This window comes from Triturus cristatus, chromosome 9 (assembly GCF_964204655.1).
Source record: "Triturus cristatus chromosome 9, aTriCri1.1, whole genome shotgun sequence".
Classification (NCBI taxonomy): Eukaryota; Metazoa; Chordata; class Amphibia; order Caudata; family Salamandridae; genus Triturus; species Triturus cristatus.
In genome coordinates, this window is record NC_140592.1 from 396308181 (window position 1) to 396329477 (window position 21297).

Here is a 21297-nt window from a genome sequence, read left to right on the forward strand (position 1 = left end):
TAAAGGTCGGAATGTCGTCCTTTGGCCTTTAGAACAATACAATCTGGAAGCTCACAAACAACTTTTAGGATAAGCCCAACATCTATTGTCAGTACTAAAGAGAGATACCACACAGCTCTATACAAATGGAGATGTTCCAATCTGATCTCTAAACAAGAATTTGATTTTCTCAAAACAGACTACCCCATCACGCCTCAGCTATATTTAATACCTAAGATCCATAAGAACGCTACAAACCCGCCTGGAAGACCCATTATAGCTGCAATAGGAGGCCTTTTTGAAAACACTTCTAAATGTATTGATTTTTTTCTACAACAACATGTTCAGGTTCTTCCGTCTTTTATCAAGGGCACGGGGGACTTTTTAATGAAGATCTATGATCTACAATGGAAGGATGATTTTGATCTGATGACGCTCGATGTTAATACTCTATACACGAGCATCAGACACAAAGATGGACTCAATGCCCTAAAATACTACCTAGGCAAAAGACCTATTGACTTTTACACACACTCTCTCATGTTGCTGGAAATGTCTGAATGGTGTCTTGATAACAATGTTTTTGTATTTGATAAGCTGTTCTACAAACAGTTACGCGGACGGCCATGGGTACCTGCTTCGCCCCCAGTTATGCTAATTTGCATATGGGCTGGTGGGAGGAGCAGGTACTCATGGTTGAACACAAGCAAGAAATGGCTGAAAATGTGGTGTTATATGTAAGATACATAGACGATCTGTTTATTCTTTGGCAAGGTACAGAGGAATCTGCTCGTAAATTTGCTGAAGCACTTAATGAGAATTCTTTTTTTTTAGTTTAGAAAGCTTTATTAAATATCATAATCCAAGTAAAACATCAGTACAAAAAAAAGACCAAGGCAATGTAATAGAACAATAGAGAAAAAAAACTAAATCGTACAATCTGAAAAAAGTGCCATAGGAAGGTAGAGAATATACATATGTAAAAAGCATTTTAAGGTTTTGAGTAATGGGTAGGGAAGGTAGAGAAGAAGAGGAAAAAAGGAGGGGGAGGGGGGAAAAATGTAACCATTATACAGAATAAACATCATATAAGTACAATAAGGTAATAATAGATGAATAAACATATTACAAGAAGCTGTATCTATAACCTGAACAAAAGAAAAAAAAGAAATAAAAACAGCTGTTTAAGGAACAGTTTGGGAAGAAAATTGGTTAATGGCAACCATAACAAATCCTTTTTAATCAAAAGAGGTACAGTGGTGGCAAAAGCACGATCCAATCGGTGATGATGACATAATAGATTCCACCATGCATTATATGAGATCTTGGAGGCATCTTTCCAATTGGTCGTAATTATCTGTAGAGTAATGGCTATATACAGGTCTATAAATTTACGTACATTAGCAGAAACATTCCATATAGGAGCCATACCACCTAGAAAGATATGAACAATCTCAAAAGTGTGGTCAGTAGCTAAGATATCGTTCAGTTTAGACCAAATACGGGACCAGAGGGATTTAACCAACGGGCAGTGAAAAAACATATGCAAAAAATCACTATTCTCAGATGGGCAAGACCAGCATTTTTTAGAGTCAATCAATTTGAAGCTATATAAATCAGAAGGAGTAAAAAAAAGTTTATTATAAAAAAAATACAAAGTCTGTGTGGTGCTAGCAGAACGTGAAGCAGTGTGCAACTTTAACCATAAAGAGTTCCATACTTGAAGAGGAAACTCTTGGGCTAGATCCAATTCCCAGGAGAGTTCAAGTTTGGACTTGGTTCTTGCTACAGGAGAACAAGAAAGTAACTTGTAAATAGCAGCAGCTTTAAGGGGAATAGAGAAGTCCGGGAGGGGGAAAATGGTTGAATCAGCAGTAGAAAGGGAAGCGCCCTGAGAAATAAAGAGAGCTAAAGAGTTCTTGAGCAAGGGATACTGGGAAGAATGTACATTAGAGAGGTGAAAAGAATCGCGAATATCGGAGAAGTCGCGCAGGGAATTATTACAAAGTAAGGAATCAAAAGTAATGATGCCTTTGTCTATCCATTCTTTCCAAAAAAGTGCTCTGTGATTAATCTTAATGGATTTGTTGTACCAAATTGGGATTGAGGAATGAAATTCCAACTGCGAGAGGGAGGAGCGAAAGACAGAGAGGGCGAGTGCCTTAGAATGTCTAAAAATAGGAGTAAGAAAACGTTGCGGAGAATGAGATAACCGGGCAGCCGTAACGAATGAAAAAGACGAGAGCTGCGCAAGTTCTATAGCACTCCAGGCTGTTAGAGGGGGGTCAGACGAGTCAGATAAAAAAGGCCAAATCTGCTTCAGAGTAAAAGCTGAGTGAAACCGAACAATGTTGGGGAAATTCACTCCACCCAAATCTTTAGGTTGTTGAAGACGAGAGAGAGAAATCCTTGCCTTACGTTTATTCCATAAAAAAGAGGTAAAAATACGGTTTATAGTTTTAAAAAAATAGAGTGGAAGGGAAATTGGAAGCATTGAAAGATAAAAATTTACTATAGGGAGAAGCATCATTTTAATAGTGGCGAGCCTCCCCCACCAGGATAAAAAAAGGGGGGACCAACGTTCTATAAGGGAAGAGAGTTTTTTAACAATATCCTTCTGGTTAAGCTTAATCGTATCTCTAATGGTGCTGGCATACAGAATACCTAGACATTTAATATTACCTGAGTTCCATTTAAAACCCGAACCCTGAAACATATGAGGAAGGTAAAATTTATTAAGTGGCAAAACCTCAGATTTATCTATATTAAGTTTATACCCAGAAACCAGAGAGTATTCTTGTAACAGGGAAAAGAGTGCGGGCAAAGAGGTGGACGGGTTAGAAATATAGAGCAAAATATCGTCAGCATAGGCCGTAAACTTAATATCCATGTTTTGAAATATAAAGCCAGTATACAATGATGAACGTCGAATTTTTTCCAAAAAGGGCTCTAACGCAAGAATGAAAAGAAGAGGAGAGAGAGGACAACCCTGTCTAGTGCCTCTATGCAAAGAAAAATAAGAGGATTGAGACCCGTTAACCCAAATAGAAGTGGAGGGAGCAGAATATAATAACTTAACATAACGAATAAAGGGAGGACTAAAGCCATGCCACCGCAAAGCACCAAACATAAAATCCCAACAGACTCTATCGAACGCTTTCTCAGCATCTAAGGTAATGGCAGCGATTGGGGAGTCCATCTTTGAGGCCAGGTGAATAATGTTAAGGAAGGTTCTCGAGTTATCAGTGATGGATCTACCTTTAACAAACCCAGATTGATAGATGTTGGTAAGATCAGGGATAACTTTGTTAATACGAGAGGCCAAGACTTTAGCATAAATTTTACAGTCCGTATTAATCAAGGAGATGGGTCGATAATTTTTGCAAAGGGAGGGATCTTTATCTTTTTTAGGGATTAAGCATAGCATAGCCTGAGTAAAAGAACCTTGGGACCTCTCTTGAGCCACAAAGGAAGTAATCAGAGAAAATAAATGAGGTAAAAGGATATCCTTAAAATGGAGATAAAAGCGAACCGTGAAACCATCTGGGCCCGGAGTTTTATCTTTGGGAAGAAGAGTAATAGCATTAAGTAGCTCCTTTTCTGAAGGAGGAACGTCCAGTGAAGAGAGATCCAAAGACCTATCCGAGGACCAGGGGAGGGACTGAAAGAAGGAGTCTATTTGAGAAGGCGAGGGAACAGATTCAGGCGTATAAAGTGTGGAATAATATTGAACAAAACAATCGAGAATTTTGTCATCAGTATGCTGAGGAATTCCATGCGAGTCGGTAATAGTTATTATTTTAGATTTTTGTTTTTAATTTTTAGATAAGTAGCGAGAGACTTACCAGCTTTATTGCGTCCGCCATACATTTTGGAGTGAAAATTGAGGAGGGTAGTACTCGCAGAATCCCAAGAGTGCTTGTTAAATTGCATTTTTGCTTTGATGAGGGAAGAGAGTGATTCTGAGGAATTAGTGGTGAAGTAGAGATGCTCTAGGTCTTTAATTTGTTTAAGAATTTGGGCCGACTTTGAAAGAGCTGTTTTCTTTTTTCGTGAGACAAAAGCAATAATAAAACCTCTGGCAGCCGCCTTGAAGGAGTCCCAAATAGAGTGAAAATGAGGAGTAGAGTGAAGATTATTTATAAAAAAATCCTTTGCAAAAAATATAAATTGCTCGACAAACTGTGAATCTAGGAGGAGCGAATTATTGAAGTGCCACCGCCTGGAAGTGGGAGTAGGTGAGGGAAAGTCCAGATCAGTAATAACCGGAGCATGGTCAGATATAAGAATTGAGCCTATTTCTGAATTAGTCATAAATTGGAATGAATGCTGTGTGAGAAAAATATAGTCTATACGGGAATGTGAGGAGTGTACTGGAGAAAAAAAGGAAAATTCTAAAGTATCGGGGTGGGAAAGTCTCCATGAGTCAATAAGACCTCTAGAGGAGATAGCATTAAAAAAGGACTTTTGCATTTTATTGGGGACATATCTGGTGTGTGATTTACGATCTAAAAATGGGTCCATTAGTTGGTTACAGTCACCACCTACAATCAAATTATCACATGCATGAGAGGATAGAAGCTTAGAGAAATCCCTCCAAAAGGTTAAATCTACACCGTTAGGCCCATAAACTTTACAAAAGGAAAATTGTGTATTATTAACAGTAACATCTAAAAATAGCCATCTACCACAAGTGTCATGAAATTCATTGTGCAATTGAACAGATAATGACTTATGAAACAAAATAAGAACACCATTTTTACCATTAACTGCTGGAGAACAAAACGCCTCTCCAACCCATTGTCTACGCAACGAAGACAAATCTTGAGAGTTAAGGTGGATCTCTTGTAACAGTGCAACATGACATTTCAACCTTGCTAAATGAGATAAGACACGTTGTTTTTTAACAGGGTTGCGAACTCCTTTAACATTCCAAGAAATGACACGAAGACCATTCATTTGTGTAAAGAAAGTAAGGATAAGCAAAAAGGAGTATGGAATTTAAGACAGGGTAGAGAAAGAGAAGTAAACTGAAAATAAAAATGAAATGCGCAAATGCCTGAATAGATAGTAAGAGACAGAAAAATTAAAGCAGGCAACAGCCGCAGATACGTTGGTGAAGATATAAAAGAGAAGAAAGACAACGAAGTACCATGAACAGAAAAAGAGAAAAAGGAAGTATGGTGTGTATTCGATAGTGAAGAGGTTGCCAAAAAAATAGAGATGACAGGGAAAAAGAAGTATGAGGAAAGGGAGGACAAACAGCAAAAAGAGGGAAGAAGCGGAAAGGAGAAGGGGAAAGATAGAGAGAAGGGTGCAGGGGTACAGAAACCCCCAAAAGGCATCCAAAGGAAGGTGACAAAAAGCCAATAGACTTTAGCCACGGAAAGAAATTGAACAGAAAACATTACTGTGAGAGGGGGGCGACGAGGACCAAAACAGCCGCGCTAAGAGGAGCATATAGGAGAACAAACCACCATAGAGATAGAAAAAAAACCTGAAAGACGAAAGACTATAAATCGGAAAACTAGAACAATATAGAAATCAAATAGGACAAGCTAAGGAACTTACCAAACATCTAGGGAAAGAGACGGCAACAGAAGGGGTAAACACTGTAAACAGCAGGATGGGACAAAAGGGTGACCTTGACAAGAACACCACAAAGGGGAATCCTGCAAAACAAAAGGAAAAACAAGGAATGAGCACAAGAAGTACAGGAACTATCCAACATCTAACTAAACATTTAAGCAAAACAGGATAATCCTATACTTATAAAAAGAAAGAAAAACAACTAGGATTTGCTCAATTCCATAAGTTCTCCCTTGTGAGTATGAATGAACTTCCGCAGGTCAGCAGGATCCTCAAAGCTATAAGTTCTTTCCTTATAGGTCACTTTGAAAAAACAAGGGTGTATTAAACCATAGCGTGCGTTCATAGATCTCAAAGCCGGTCTGAGGTCTAAAAATTTCTTTCGGCGGGAAGCCGTAGGCTTGGAGACATCCTGAGTGAAAAAGACTTTGTGCCCAGACCAGATCATTTGCTTATGTTGCTTGGCGGCCTGGAGAATCATCATAAGATCTGAGTAGAGGAGGAAATATGCTATGATTCCATGAGGTTTAGATGCAGAAGATGCGTTTCTTGGCCCCAGACGATGAGCACGTTGTATATTAAAATCTGAGGATTTCGGGAGGCCAACAATTTGAAGAACTTGAGATTTAAGGAATTGAATCATGTCCGACCCCTCTGATCCTTCCGGAATACCATAAATGCGCAGATTGTTGCGCCTATTGCGGTTTTCCAAATCTTCCGCCACTTTCTTGAGCTGACCAACTTCTTTGGTGAGGATGTCAACTTTAGTGACAACATCCTGTGCATCACTGATCCTCTGCTCCACCTCAGACAGTCTCGTATCCATACTAGACCATTTATCATCTAACCTCTGAAGCGTGGCAACAGTGTCCATGATAAAAGGACGAATAAGGCGCAATTCCTCCATAATATCCTCAAGAGTGAGAGGCAGTGGAGATTTATTTGGGGAAGGCGGGTCCTTTTTGGTGCGTTTGACTGAAGGGTTGCTTGAATCCTTCCTTCCCCCAGTAGAGGCTCCGTGAGGCTTGGTAGAGTGTACGCCCTCCATACTGACAGTGCCGCAACCAATTATGGCAGAAATGGACAATGGCAGAATACAGCAAAATTGCGTAGTCAGCAGCAAGAGAAGGCGTAGCAGACGATGGTAATACCCAGATATAACACAGCGGAGGGTACTGGGACACCAGAAACACAACTGGCTCCCTCTTAAATAATTACTAGGAGAGACAATCTGAGGAATCCACAGAAGCCACCAAAGAGACCAAGCGCTAGCAAATAATTGCTCAGAAAGATGGCAAAAGGTGAGCTAACGCAGCCACCGCCGTAATACCACCAAAAAACATCAGTAAACTGGCATAAAGATTCAGTGGCAGCGAAAAAATAGAAGAAAAACGCTGGAGAAAAAACAAAATGGCGGCCGCCATCTGAGGGAAGCAAAAAATACGCAATTACGGTAACAAAAAGACCGCATTTCGGTCAACAAAACTTGCCAAAGCAGTCTCTGCAATGTCCCAAAACCGAATCCATGCTCGAAGCGAAGATTCGTTGCCTTAGAGAGGTGTCTTCATGCTCGAATCGGCATTGTTCGAGCGGAGCTCCTCACCCGGCGGCCATCTTGGATCGTCGCGCCGCGCGCTCCCTAATGAGAATTCCTTAAATCTAACATTTACATGCCATATCAACAAATCGTCTATTCAATTTTTAGATTTAGAGGTCTTTGTGGAGAATTCTAAAATAGAAACTAGAGCCTACAGAAAACCCACCTCTGGGAATTCTATTCTGCACTACAGCAGCTTCCACCCCACCTCTCTAAAAGAAAGCATCCCATTCGCAGAATGTCTTCGTATGAAGCGAAATTGCAGTACTGAAAGTAATCTTGTCAAAGCTACCAATGCCTTGTTTGACAGACTAGAATCAAGGGGTTACAATGCCAACACTTTAAGCAAAGCCAATGCCAAAGTCAAAAAGGTCACTAGAAAGGAACTTCTTTTCCCCAATCTTGAAAAAAATCAGTGAAAAAATCAGAAAGAAAGGAGTAGAAAGAAAGAAACAGTCTGCATCAGGAACTCCAAGATTTGCAACTGGATATAATACATATCATGACCTTTTTAGAAAGATGTTGTACAAACACTAGCAGATTGTACGCAATGACCCAGTCTTAGGTCAAAAAATGCCAAAGACACCTTCCATTTCATTCAGACGTGCCAAATCCATGAGACAAGTATTGGTAAACAAAGCACCTAGTGCCAACAGGGTCTCTGAGTGGCTCAAAATTAACAAAGGTTTTACAAAGTGCACCAAATGTAAAGCTTGCCGACACGGCATTAACGTCAAAGAAATTAGCTCCCCTCTCAGACACTCTCCCTTTACCATAAGGGGAAGTTTCACTTGCAAAAGCGAGTTTGCTGTGTACATGCTACAATGTACATGCAATAAACGTTATATAGGGAGTACCATTCACCCTGTCCATGTTCGTATACTCCAACACCTACGGGCCATCAACAATGATGACCCCAATTACCCTGTGGCCAGCCACATTAATCAATACCACAGTGGAAGAGCCAGTGATCTCTCCTATTGGGTTATCGACACTGTACCTAAGAACCCAAGAGGAGGAAACAGACAACAAGTATTGCGTAGACTTGAATCTAAGTACATAATTCTGTTCAATACCAAAATACCTATTGGTTTAAATACGGATGAGGCTTTATCCGTACATTTATGAGTCTAACCTGCCTGTCTCTAAACGTACCCTGTTTCCGTATTTTGTATCCCAGGTCCACCTTATTTTTTATTTTTTGTTTCCATTACCCAAGTGTCTTGGTTTTTATTATACCCAGATTTTGCAGACAGACGTTATTCCCACTATGGGATTACACCATGAGATTCAGTTTTTCTCCTCCTTTGCTTTCCATCTGTTCATATGCAGAGGTATTTAGCTATTATGTTACTCTGTGTTCATTTGGTCACGAGTCAGGAGAGTGTCTAACGAGCCGGTAATCTAAGCCCACTTGGGCTTTATACTGAGACTTTATTGATCTATTGTGACTATATTCAATGTTCTGTTTCCCTGTTGAATGTATATTGCACGGATATGCATTTAAAAAGTAATTTAAACTTAAATTCTATCTTATTTATATCCGTTTTGAATTTAGCAGGATAGAACATATGAGGTAATAGTCAGTCTGTCTTCTAATTCCACATCAGGGTAAAGACTGTCTTTCTATGTCTATTGTTTATCGTTGTCATGACGATTTCCCAAGATACTGGGTACTTAATGGCTGTCGATGGTGTTACCTGTGATATTGACAAAGGCGGCTTGCCGTCGAAATGCGTCATGGTCTTTTGGTGAAAATAAAACCACCCCTTGCTTTATCCTCACGGAGTCTACGCCTGTCTGTATTTCCATATCTGGATTGGTTGCATATATATATATATATATGTGTGTGTATATATATATACACTGAAAAAAACATAGGTTTCAGGGGCGTTATAGTTAGCTGGACATTTCCCTCGTACAAAACCCTAGAAATTCCCCCGTTATAGTTAGTTCAGCTAACTATAACTCGCGCCCCCGCAATGCACTGCTGATGACGTCACATATTACTCACTCATGACATGGTCAGTGACATCACGGATGACATCACTGATGACATCTGAAATGACATCACTGATGACGTCATCCATGTGATAAATTAGTGCATCTTCTCACACCCTTTGATATACTCAATCAAAATTTCAGATGTCCATTCTCAAAACCATAGATACTCCAATACCAATAACTACATACCCACTCATTGACTCTTAGATCTACACACACATCCACTCACTCACCTGTACAGTTAGTCATACCTACAGTCACTCAGTACAGGACTATCATATGCATTTATACACCTACATAGACACTCACACACCACCAATCATCCATATAGGTACTCTCACACCTAGTCAGTCATTCAAATAATTAATCACACTCCCATTTACTCACCTATGCAGTTATACACACACACGTTCACTTGCTCATAAAAATAGTACCACATTCTTACGCTCTTATACAATCACTGATACAAGCACACACTCATCCATACAGCCACTCTAACAATCACAAACTCTCACATATACCCACTTATATACTCTTACACACATATATACTGCCTTTCACATATGTAGTTACTCACACATGTACCACTGAGATATTCATTCAATCACTAACACACCCATACATACACTCACCCAACAATACACTCCATCACAGATGCACTCTTAAAATCATGCACCCATAGAATCACCCACTCACACATGTATGCACAGAGTCACACACACCCCACCCACACAAACACTCAGGCACCCAAACAGATACTCATACAACCAATCAATAAACCATAGAAACTCTCATATAGCTATTCACAAAACCCTGCAGCCGCTTATACACCAACAGACAGACAGATACAGACATTCACACAGTTTAGTCACTAGTCTGGAGTAAGATATGTTTAATGACTCACTTATAGAGTCAGTCACGCACCTACTAAATCATCCATTCACACACTTATACACCCACTCATTCTTCCATAGGTTTTTCCCTATATATATATTAAACATATTTAAAATGTACAGAAACACACACTCACTGGATGATGTCATCAGTGATGTCATCAGTGATGTCATTTCAGATGTTATCAGTGATGTCATCAGTGATGTCACTGACCATGTCATGAGTGATGTAATATGTGACGTTATCAGCAGTGCATTGTGAGGGTGCGAGTTGTAGTTATCTGAACTAACTATAACGGGGGAATTTCAAGGGTTTTGTACGAGGGAAATGTCCAGCTAACTATAACGCCCCTGAAACCTATGTTTTTTTCAGTGAATTTCTAAGTTTTTTAAATGCTAATTCCTAACTATAACGCCCCTGAAACCTATGGTTTTTTCAGTGAATTTCAAAGGTTTTCTAAATGCTAATTCCTAACTATATCAGGCCTGAAACCTGTGGTTTTTTCAGTGAATTTCAAAGGTTTTGTAAATGACAATTTTTAATGTATTAATTGTTATACTGATTTTTTTGATACTGATTTACTATATTTTTTAAACTATTTATTTTTAGATATATTTTTTTTAATTACATTATAATTACATTAACCCCTTCGCTGCTAGGCCTTTTCCCCTCCTGTGCTAAGCCTTTTTTGGGCTATTTGGGGTAGTGCGCGCTTAGGCCCCGGTAACTTTTTGACCACATTAGGTATCCATGCTAAATTTGCGTCCTTTTCTTCCAACATCATGCGGATTCTAAAGGTACCCAGGGTTTGTGGATTCTCCTAGAGGGTTCCCAGAAATTAGTCAAAATACAGCAAAATGTTGTTGTGTTTGTGAAAAATGGGGAAAAGTGGCTACAAATGAAAGCGTCTGGGGTTTTCACTGCAAATGATATCAAAAAAGGGTTTGTGGGGCTGAAATCACCATTTCTCCAGCTTTTAGGGAATGACAGATTTTTGTCAGAAATCCAACTTTTTTTACACAGTTTTGACATTTTTCTGGGACATACCCTATTTTTGCAATTTTTTGTGCTTTCAACCTCCTTCCAGATAATGGTAGAAATGGGTAGAAAAGCAATAATGGATCTTGGAAAGCTATACATTTTTGAAAAGTAGACAAAATTCTGAATTCAGCAAGGGGTCATTTGTGTAGATCCATCAAGGTTTCTTTATAGAAACTAACAGTTAAATATAGGAAAAATTAAAAATTAGTTGAAAAAGCAGCCTTTTGTGTCAACGTTTTCACCTGTAACTTCTTCTAATTATGACATCTCTTAGAAAGCAATGTACCGTTACATCCGCTGGACCTTCCTGGTTGTGCGGATATATAGGACTTGTAGGTTCACCAAGAGCCCAACGAACCCAGAGTAAAAAACTGAGCAGCATTTCGTAATGTTTTTTTTTTTAGTTCTGGGTAGATAGCAATTATAGTGTGAAAATGTATACATGGAAAAATTGGTATGAAAGACACCTATGTATTTCTGAAATTACAGAGTTTAGAAACAGTGCATATTTGCACATTTTCGAAATTGGGAATACTCATACTTGCATGACAATTATTGGTCATTTTTCAAAATGACTTTTTTTTTACACAATGTCTTTCATTTGGAAGGGAGAAATGCATCAAAAATCAATAGGTAATAACAGTTGCTTTACAAATCTGAACTACCCTAAGTCTCCCGATAAAAATGGTACCTCACTTGTGTGGGTAGGCATAGTGCCCACGACAGGAAGTGGCTCAAAACCTAAGGTGAACACACCACATTTTCACACTGAAAATGTACACATTTTTTGCGAAGAGTCTAGCTGTAGTTTTTTAACCCTAGCTCTGCCGGCACCTAGGGAAACCTAGCAAACCTATACATTTTTGAAAACTAGCTACCCAGGGGAATCCAGGATGGGGTGACTTGAGTGCCTCCCACCATGGTCTGTTACCCAGAATCCCTTGCAAACGTAAACAATTGACAAAAAAAACACATTTTCCCCACATTTCTGTGATGGAAAGTTCTGGAATCTGCGTGGATCCACAAATTTCCACCCACCCCGCGTTCCCCAAAGTCCTACGAGAAAAATGGTACCTCACTTGTGCGGGTCGGCCTAGTGCCCGCGACAGGAAACGGCGCAGAACGCAACGTGGTCACACCTCAATTTTGCAGTGAAAAATGACCCTTTTTTGGCAAAGTGACTAGCTGTAGTTTTTTAACCCTAGCCCTGCCGGCACCTAGGGAAACCTAGCAAACCTATACATTTTTGAAAACTAGACACCCAGGGGAATCCAGGATGGGGTGTCTTGAGTGCCTCCCACCATGGTCTGTTCCCCAGAATCCCTTGCAAACATAAAAAAATGACAAAAAAAACACATTTTCCCCACATTTCTGTGATGGAAAGTTCTGGAATCTGCGTGGATCCACAAATTTCCTCTCACCTCACGTTCCCCAAAGTCCTACGAGAAAAATGGTACCTCACTTGTGTGGGTCAGCCTACTGCCTGCGACAGGAAACGGCGCAAAACGCAACGTGGTCACACCTCAATTTTGCAGTGAAAAATGACCCTTTTTTGGCAAAGTGACTAGCTGTAGTTTTTGAACCCTTGCCCTGCCGGCACCTAGGGAAACCTAGCAAACCTATACATTTTTGAAACCTAGACACCCAGGGGAATCCAGGATGGGGTGACTTGAGTTCCTCCCACCATGGTCTGATACCCAGAATCCCTTGCAAACGTAAAAAAGTGACAAAAAAAACAAATTTTCCCCACATTTCTGTGATGGAAAGTTCTGGAATCTGCGTGGATCCACAAATTTCCACCCACCCCACGTTCCCCAAAGTCCTACGAGAAAAATGGTACCTCACTTGTGCGGGTCGGCCTAGTGCCTGCGACAGGAAACAGCACAAAACGCAACGTGGTCACACCTCAATTTTGCAGTGAAAAATGACCCTTTTTTGGCAAAGTGACTAGCTGTAGTTTTTGAACCCTTGCCCTGCCGGCACCTAGGGAAACCTAGCAAACCTATACATTTTTGAAAACTAGACACCCAGGCGAATCCAGGATGGGGTGACTTGAGTGCCTCCCACCAAGGTCTGTTACCCAGAATCCCTTGCAAACGTAAAAAAGTGACAAAAAAATCAAATTTTCCCCACATTTCTGTGATGGAAAGTTCTGGCAGGCAAGGGCCCAAACATACTTTTTGATAGGCAATGTTGATTTCGCCTCACTACGTTTTGGGCCCTTGCCTGCCGTGGGTACTTGGGCCTCCCACACAAGTGAGGCACCATTTTTACCGGGAGACCTGGGGGAACGCTGGGTGGTGTTAATTTTGTGTGAGCCCGGTGATGCCACAACTTTCCCACACCAAAATGTGTGAAAAAAGTGATTTTTTCAGCTAAAATTGAGGTTTGCAGGGGATTCTGGGTAAGGAAACGTTGGGGGATCCACGCAAGCCATACCTCCCTGGAAGCCGCCGGGTGTCTAGTTTTCAGAAATGCGTGGGTTTGGTAGGTTTCCCTAGATGGCCACCGAGCACCGGGCCAAAAACCCAAGTGACCCCCCTTGCAAAACCAGGTGGTTTTGCGATAGGCCATTTTGATGTCGCCTCACTACGTATTGGGCCCTTGCCTGCCGCGGGTACTTGGGCCTCCCACACAAGTGAGGCACCATTTTTACCGGGAGACCTGGGGGAATGCTGGGTGGTGTTAATTTTGTGTGAGCCCAGTGATGCCACAACTTTCCCACACCACAATGTGTCAAAAAAGTGATTTTTTCAGCTAAAATTGAAGTTTGCAGGGGATTCTGGGTAAGGAAACGTTGGGGGATCCATGCAAGCCATACCTCCCTGGAAGCCTCCGAGTGTCTAGTTTTCAGAAATGCGTGGGTTTGGTAGGCTTCCCTAGATGGCCACCGAGCACCGGGTCAAAAACCCAAGTAACCCCCCTTGCAAAACCAGGTGGTTTTGCGATAGGCCATTTTGATGTTGCCTCACTGCGTTTTGGGCCCTTGCCTGCCGCGGGTTCTTGGGCCTCCCACACAAGTGAGGCACCATTTTTACCGGGAGACCTGGGGGAACACTGGGTGGTGTTAATTTTTTGTGAGCCCGGTGATGCCACAACTTTCCCACACCAAAATGTGTGAAAAAAGTGTTTTCAGCTAAAATTGAAGTTTGCAGGGGATTCTGGGTAAGGAAACGTTGGGGGATCCACGCAAGCCATACCTCCCTGGAAGCCGCCGGGTGTCTAGTTTTCAGAAATGCATGGGTTTGGTAGGTTTCCCTAGATGGCCGCCGAGCACCGGGCCAAAAACCCAAGTGACCCCCCTTGCAAAACCAGGTGGTTTTGCGATAGGCCATTTTGATGTCGCCTCACTACGTTTTGGACCCTTGCCTGCCGCGGGTACTTGAGCCTCCCACACAAGTGAGGCACCATTTTTACCGGGAGACCTGGGGGAACGCTGGGTGGTGGCAAATTTGTGTGAGCCCAGTGATGCCACAACTTTCCCACACCAAAATGTGTGAAAAAAGTGATTTTTTCAGCTAAAATTGAGGTTTGCAGGGGATTCTGGGTAAGGAAAAGTTGGAAGATCCACGCAAGCCATACCTCCCTGGAAGCCACCGGGTGTCTAGTTTTCAGAAATGTGTGGGTTTGGTAGGTTTCCCTAGATGGCCGCTGAGCACCGGGCCAAAAACCAAAGTGACCCCCCTTGCAAAACCACATTAACTATTGTTCCTACAGCGTGAGAATTTTGGAATAATATTGCAATGAAAATGTGGCAGACATTTTGAGGTTTGCAGGACATTGGGGATAAAAAAACTTTTTGAATTCACAAGAGAGACATCACCATGAACTCCCATGGGTTTTCGACAATATCTACAGTTGGTGGGTTATTCTTACATGGAAAGTGTACCTTGGCAGAGAAACTAAAGACAAAGATTCCTGCACAACCATCTATTCCTCAAACACACACACATACTGGTTGGATTTGGCACGAGGGCGAGTCATAGTTCAGTGTATTAAATTTTATTAACAAGAGATTTCACAAAAATGAAATGCACTGGTAATAATTGAAAGGGCGAGAAACTGAACCATTGACTTCCAGCTCGTGAGCTGTAAAGCCACGACAAGGCACCAACCTCTTTACAGGCCATTCATACACCTTTCATACGTGTGAGACATACAAAACCATTCACACCGCCAGCCGCGGGCCCATCACATAACAAAACTCACACCAGCTCACAGCGCCATTCAAGGGCCCATCACTTTCACACACCCACAATCCTGACACAGCAACTACACAGGCTGATGGATTGCGTGAAGTGGCACTCAGCTAGCAGTGTGTGTAGTGACCAGCAGAAAGTCACTACTCACACACAGCCAGCCGAGCGCCAGTCCACACACACTGCTAGCAGAGCGCCAGTCCACGCACACCGCTAGCCAAACACCAGTCCACGCACACCGCTAGCCAAGCACCAGTCCAGGCACACCGCCAGCCAATCGCCAGTCCAGGCACACCGGCAGCCAATTGCCAATCCACGCACACTGCCAGCCAAGCTCCAGTCCATGGACACCACCAGCCAAGCACCAGTCCGCCCACACCACCAGTCCACACACACCGCCAGCCAAGTACCAGTCCACGCACACCGCCAGCCAAGCACCATTCCACGCACACCACCAGCCAAGTTCCAGTCCACGCACACCACCAGCCAAGCACCAGTCCACGCACACCGCCAGTCCATGCACACCGCCAGTCCACGCACACTGCCAGCCAAGCACCATTCCACGGACACCACCAACCAAGTGCCAGTCCACACACACCAACAGCCAAGCGCCAGCCTACACACACCGCCATCACAATTAGGATTTTTTTAGAAAAAAATAAAAACACAAACAAATCGCAAATAGATACAAATCTTCAAACACAAAATCAGCAACTAAATACATTACACTAACACCAACCTTGAAACAGAATCAAATTATCCAAAGAATACAGACCAGGCAGTTTACTTTACCACTCATGAATGCTCCCAAAAATTCTTTCGCGTGTGGTACGCTCTAAAACAGGCAGGGACACACAGTGTAGGTTGAGAAGGACAGTCGGGGCAGTACATACGACTCTCCTTTCGCGTACCTCTTCGCCAACAGACTCTACATCTCCTACTGGGAAAATCTTTTGAGGGTGTGGGAGGAATGTGATCAGGAAAGTGGTGATCTTTCAATCTAGCAACATCCTCCACCACTCCAACTCTAGGAACACTTGCCTGTTCCACTACAACAAGGCTGCCTATTACAGACTCCTGAAAATTAACAAAAGTCATCTTTGACTCAGGGCAAGAATCCTGGAACACAACAAAAGCATTAAACATCTCCAAGTGGAAAAGATGGATAGCCAACTTCTTGTACCAAATGTAAGCCTTACGAAGAGCAGTGTAAGGTTCCAACCTCTGATCTACTCTGTCAACACCACCCATGTGCCTATTATAGTCTAAAATGCACACAGGTTTGCGCGCTTCAGCGACCTGAACCAAAGCAGTGCTTTCATCATGGATGGTAGTCAGCATGTAGACATCTCTCCTGTCTGAAAACTTCACAGCAAGAAGCTCCTGGCAACGCAACGCACTGCACTGTCCCCGCACAAGCTTTTGACAAACAAGTTCTTTCGGGAAACCTTTACGGTTAGAGCGGATTGTGCCACAAGCAAGAGTGTCCACTTTGGCCAGTTCCCTGAACAACCGCACACCATTGTAGAAGTTATCTACATATAAATGGTGGCCTTTGTTAAAAAATCCTCTACCAAGTTCCCAAACAATTTTCTCAGTCACTCCAAAAGTGGACGGACAACCAGGGAGGTTAATCCTAGATTCCTTACCGGTGTACACCCTGAAATTAGAGACATATCCAGTCCTACTGTCACACAGCATATACAGCTTTATTCCATAGCGTGCCCTCTTACTAGGAATGTATTGCCTAAAAACCAAGCGGCCCTTGAACAACACCAAAGACTCATCCACTGCAATTTCTTTCCAAGGAGCATAAATCTCAGAAAATCGATCAACAAAGTGATCAAGGACAGGCCTAATCTTAAAAAGACGGTCACACTCAGGGTGATCTTGTGGCAACGCTAAACCATTATCAACAAAATTAAGCCTGGGCGAAGCACTACGCTACGCTCGCGTAGTTTGCGAAGTTCGCGCTACTTCGCACTACGCGAACTGCACGTAGCACAGTGCGAACACGCGTAGCGTAGTGTTGCGTAGTGCTGCGGTCATTTTTTGCTTGCTCGCGGTACTCAACGTCAAGTTGGCGACCGCGAGCAAGCAAAATGACATCCCGGCGAGACTTTTTCCTTGTTCGCGATCAGCAACATCAAGTTGACGATCGCGAGCTTGGAAAATAAACCTCCCTGCGAGATTCCCAATGCAAGGAGGTCAGGTTTCTCATTGCGAGGGGTCGCGTATGCTCGCGACCGCTCGCGATGAGAAACTACCAGTTCGCGTTGAGAAAGCTGCCGCTCGAGTAAAAATCTACTCGAGCAGCAGAAAACTACAGCTCGCACTGTGCAAGATGCCATTTTCAATGATTGCACAGTGCCGGTTGCTTGTCCGCACTGTGCAATCATTGAAAACAACATCTTGCACAGTGCGAACATGTTACTACGCAGTTCGCGAAGTGCTACGCGTAGATCACGTAGTGCGAACTTCACTTTGCGTAGCTTCGCGAAGTGCTACTTTGCGAACTATGCCCACCCTTAAACAAAATGCATCATCCGAAGCAGAAGCAAATACCTGTCACGACTCATGACTGCTGGAAAAATAGACGTTGCCATCAAGGACTGCTAGACCAATATAAAGACATTGATGGCTTCCTTAGCAAGCCCATCAAAAAAGTTAAACCCAAGAACTTCTTCATCTCTTCAAGATTTGTGGGAGTCCACCGGGTAGCTCTAGAGTGTGGCTTAAGACTGGCACTGTTGTCCCTCAAAAACTGTTCGGCATACAAATTAGTCTACTCAACAATCTCTGCCAAAAACACATCGTCCATAAACAACTGAAAAAAATTTACCGGCAAAAAGTTTTCAGTATTCACTCTACACCCTGGAACACCAGTAAACTCTGGCAATGCCGGCAGCACCATGCCAGGGGCAACCCAGAGGTCATCACGTTCAAAGGGAAGCCTTGCAGCCCGAGCCTGCAGCCCAGGTGCCTCTTGCCGCACTACACCAACGGGAAGCCTTGCAGCCGCAGGCTGCAGCCCAGAAGCCTCTTGCCGCACTACACCAACGGGAAGCCTTGCAGCCCCAGGCTGCAGTCCAGATGCCTCTTGCCGCACTATCGGCAAATCAGTCTCCTCCTCTAACACAGGCACTTCATCCGCACTAAGAGTATCTTCATCATCTGATGACTCCATACGGAGAGAAAACTCACTGCCAGAATCGTCCCCTGCCTCCTCTTCCTCAGATGCAGAGTCAGTCTCTGAACCATGGTCAGAGGAAAACTCAAACAGCAAACCAACAACCTGCTGAGCAGTAATCCTGCGGCTAGCCATTATACTTACTAAGATAGAAGACTGCACAAACAAGTCAACAACAACCAACAATGTGCACACCAAGTAAGTAAAGAAATGTGTACATTTATCACAAAGATCAATGTACTCAAAAACTATACAATTCAATTACAAGAGACAGCTGCACTCACCAGAAACCAACTCTGCAGTGACACAGCAAAAAACAACGATATCCAACTAGAAAGAAGAAAATAAAACAAATTACTCACAAGACAACAAAATACACATCGAGCACCAATGCAAAAAGTTTTTGACACTCAAAAAACAAACATACTGCTATTATTACACCATTTGCAAAAAGAATTCATGCAGAGAAATCAAACACATTTACATTGTACAAAAAAAAGTCTCTTACCAAACTACACAAACAGCAGAACCACCAGTAACAAAACAGCAAACTGAAAAGAGCAAAAGCCTTCACCTAGAACAAAAAAGTAAAAAAAAAAAACATTACAATTGCAATTCACAAAAAATATAACAATAAACATTATAACATGCTATGTTACTACCCAAATGGTCAATCGGGTTGTGTGCCAGGTGGGGCAGAAAACAGCAGGAAAACAAAATGCTACTCTGTCCCAGGGCGGGTGGGCCAAATACATATTATGAAAAATTGCACCCTGAAAGCGAGGGGTCACTTCTATTTTTATTTAAACTAATTCCCTGGTGTCTAGTGGGCTTTTCTGCCCCCCCGGGACCAGAAACGGCTACACAAAAGACCGATCTGCCCCCAGGGGGGGCAAAAAAGTCTTGAAAAAAATTTGGGCCCCCAGGAAGCGACCCTTGCCCAAGGGGTCGCTTCCTTTACGCAAAAAAATAACATCCCTGGTGTCTAGTGGGCTCTTCTGCCCCCCCCCCCGGGACCAGAAACGGCTACACAAAAGACCGATCTGCCCCCAGGGGGGGTAGAAAAGTCTTGAAAAATATTTGGGCCCCCATGAAGCAACCCTTGCCCAAGGGGTCGCTTCCTACAATAACAAACGCATCCCTGGTGTCTAGTGGGCTTTTCTGCCCCCCTGGGAGCAGAAACGGCAACAAAATTAAACCGATCTGCCCCCAGAGGGGGCAGAAAAGTCTTTAAAAAAAAATGGGGGCCCAGGAAGTGACCCTTGCCCAAGGGGTCGCTTCCTACAATAAAAAACACATCCCTGGTGTCTAGTGGGCTTTTCTGCCCCCCCTGGGAGCGGAAACGGCAACAAAATTAAACCGATCTGCCCCCAGAGGGGGCAGAAAAGTCTTCAAAAAAAAATGGGGGCCCAAGAAGCGACCCTTGCCCCAGGGGTCGCTTCCTACAATAACAAACACATCCCTGGTGTCTAGTGGGCTTTTCTGCCCCCCCTGGGAGCGGAAACGGCAACAAAATTAAACCGATCTGCCCCCAGAGGGGGCAGAAAAGTCTTCAAAAAAAATTGGGGGTCCAGGAAGTGACCCTTGCCCAAGGGGTCGCTTCCTACAATAAAAAACACATCCCTGGTGTCTAGTGGGCTTTTCTGCCCCCCCTGGGAGCGTTAACGGCAAAACAATTAAACCGATCTGCCCCCAGAGGCATAATGGGGCCCCAGGAAGCGACCCTTGCCCAAGGGGTCGCTTCCTTTACTACAACAAAGCATCCCTGGCGCCTAGTGGTGGCATTCCTGCAGCACGATCGCGACGCTGTGCGCGATCGTGCTGCAGGAATGCCCTGTATTGAGACATCAGGGGAGAGGAAATACTCTTTCCTCTCCCCCGATGCCTCAATACTTATGAAATCACCCCCGCGGCCCCACCGGAGATCAAAACATACCTGCTGCTGCTGGGACGCCTGGAAGCAAATGGCTTCCAGGCGTCCCAGCGCTTCCTGATGATGTTGGCGCGCGCTGTGCGCGCTGACGTCATGGGGAAGCGTGGGGGGCTCTGGGGTGGCAGCAGAAACTCTTCCACTGCCATCCCCCTCTGTGGGGGCAGGATCGATGCCCCAGGGGGGGAGCGCCAGCGCTTCCCCCAGGGGCTCTGCTAATGACGGAGCGGTTCCGTCATAAGCACAGCCCAACCGATGCTCATGACAGAACCGCTCCGTCATGAGCATCGAAGGGGTTAAACATTACAATACAAAATGTACTTTCTCAGAATGAATTACTTTAGTTTAAATACTTGGCAAATAGGCAACAGACGTTTAAGTACAGTAGTTACAGTTGTTGCAATGGGCAACACAATTTCAAACACAAAGCAACATTGAGCTCAATGTGAATTTCTAGTGAAATGCAATTAGTTACTTTATGGATTACTTTTCTAACCACAGGACTGGATCATAGATTCAGTCCTTGGACATCTCCTGTAAACAGTTGAGTACAAGCGCTTTGGTTACAGTAGTTATTTTTAAGGAATATTATTGTATTTTAAAAGTTGAGACTTAGAAATTTTTTCACATAGAATCACCAATGTTATCCTACGGCAGAAAATTCACTTAGCAGGTAAGTAGTGTTATCATTACTTTTTCTTACTCAGTGGTGGATCCTGGATCCAGCACTGGCCAACCTCCTGTAAACAGTTGAAAGAATGTGTTCAAGTCATACAGACGATTTTTTAGGAATATTTTTAGTTTGTGAAAATAGACAGAAACTTTTCTGGTGAAAACCACACAATGGATTCCTACGGAAGGAAATATAAGTTAC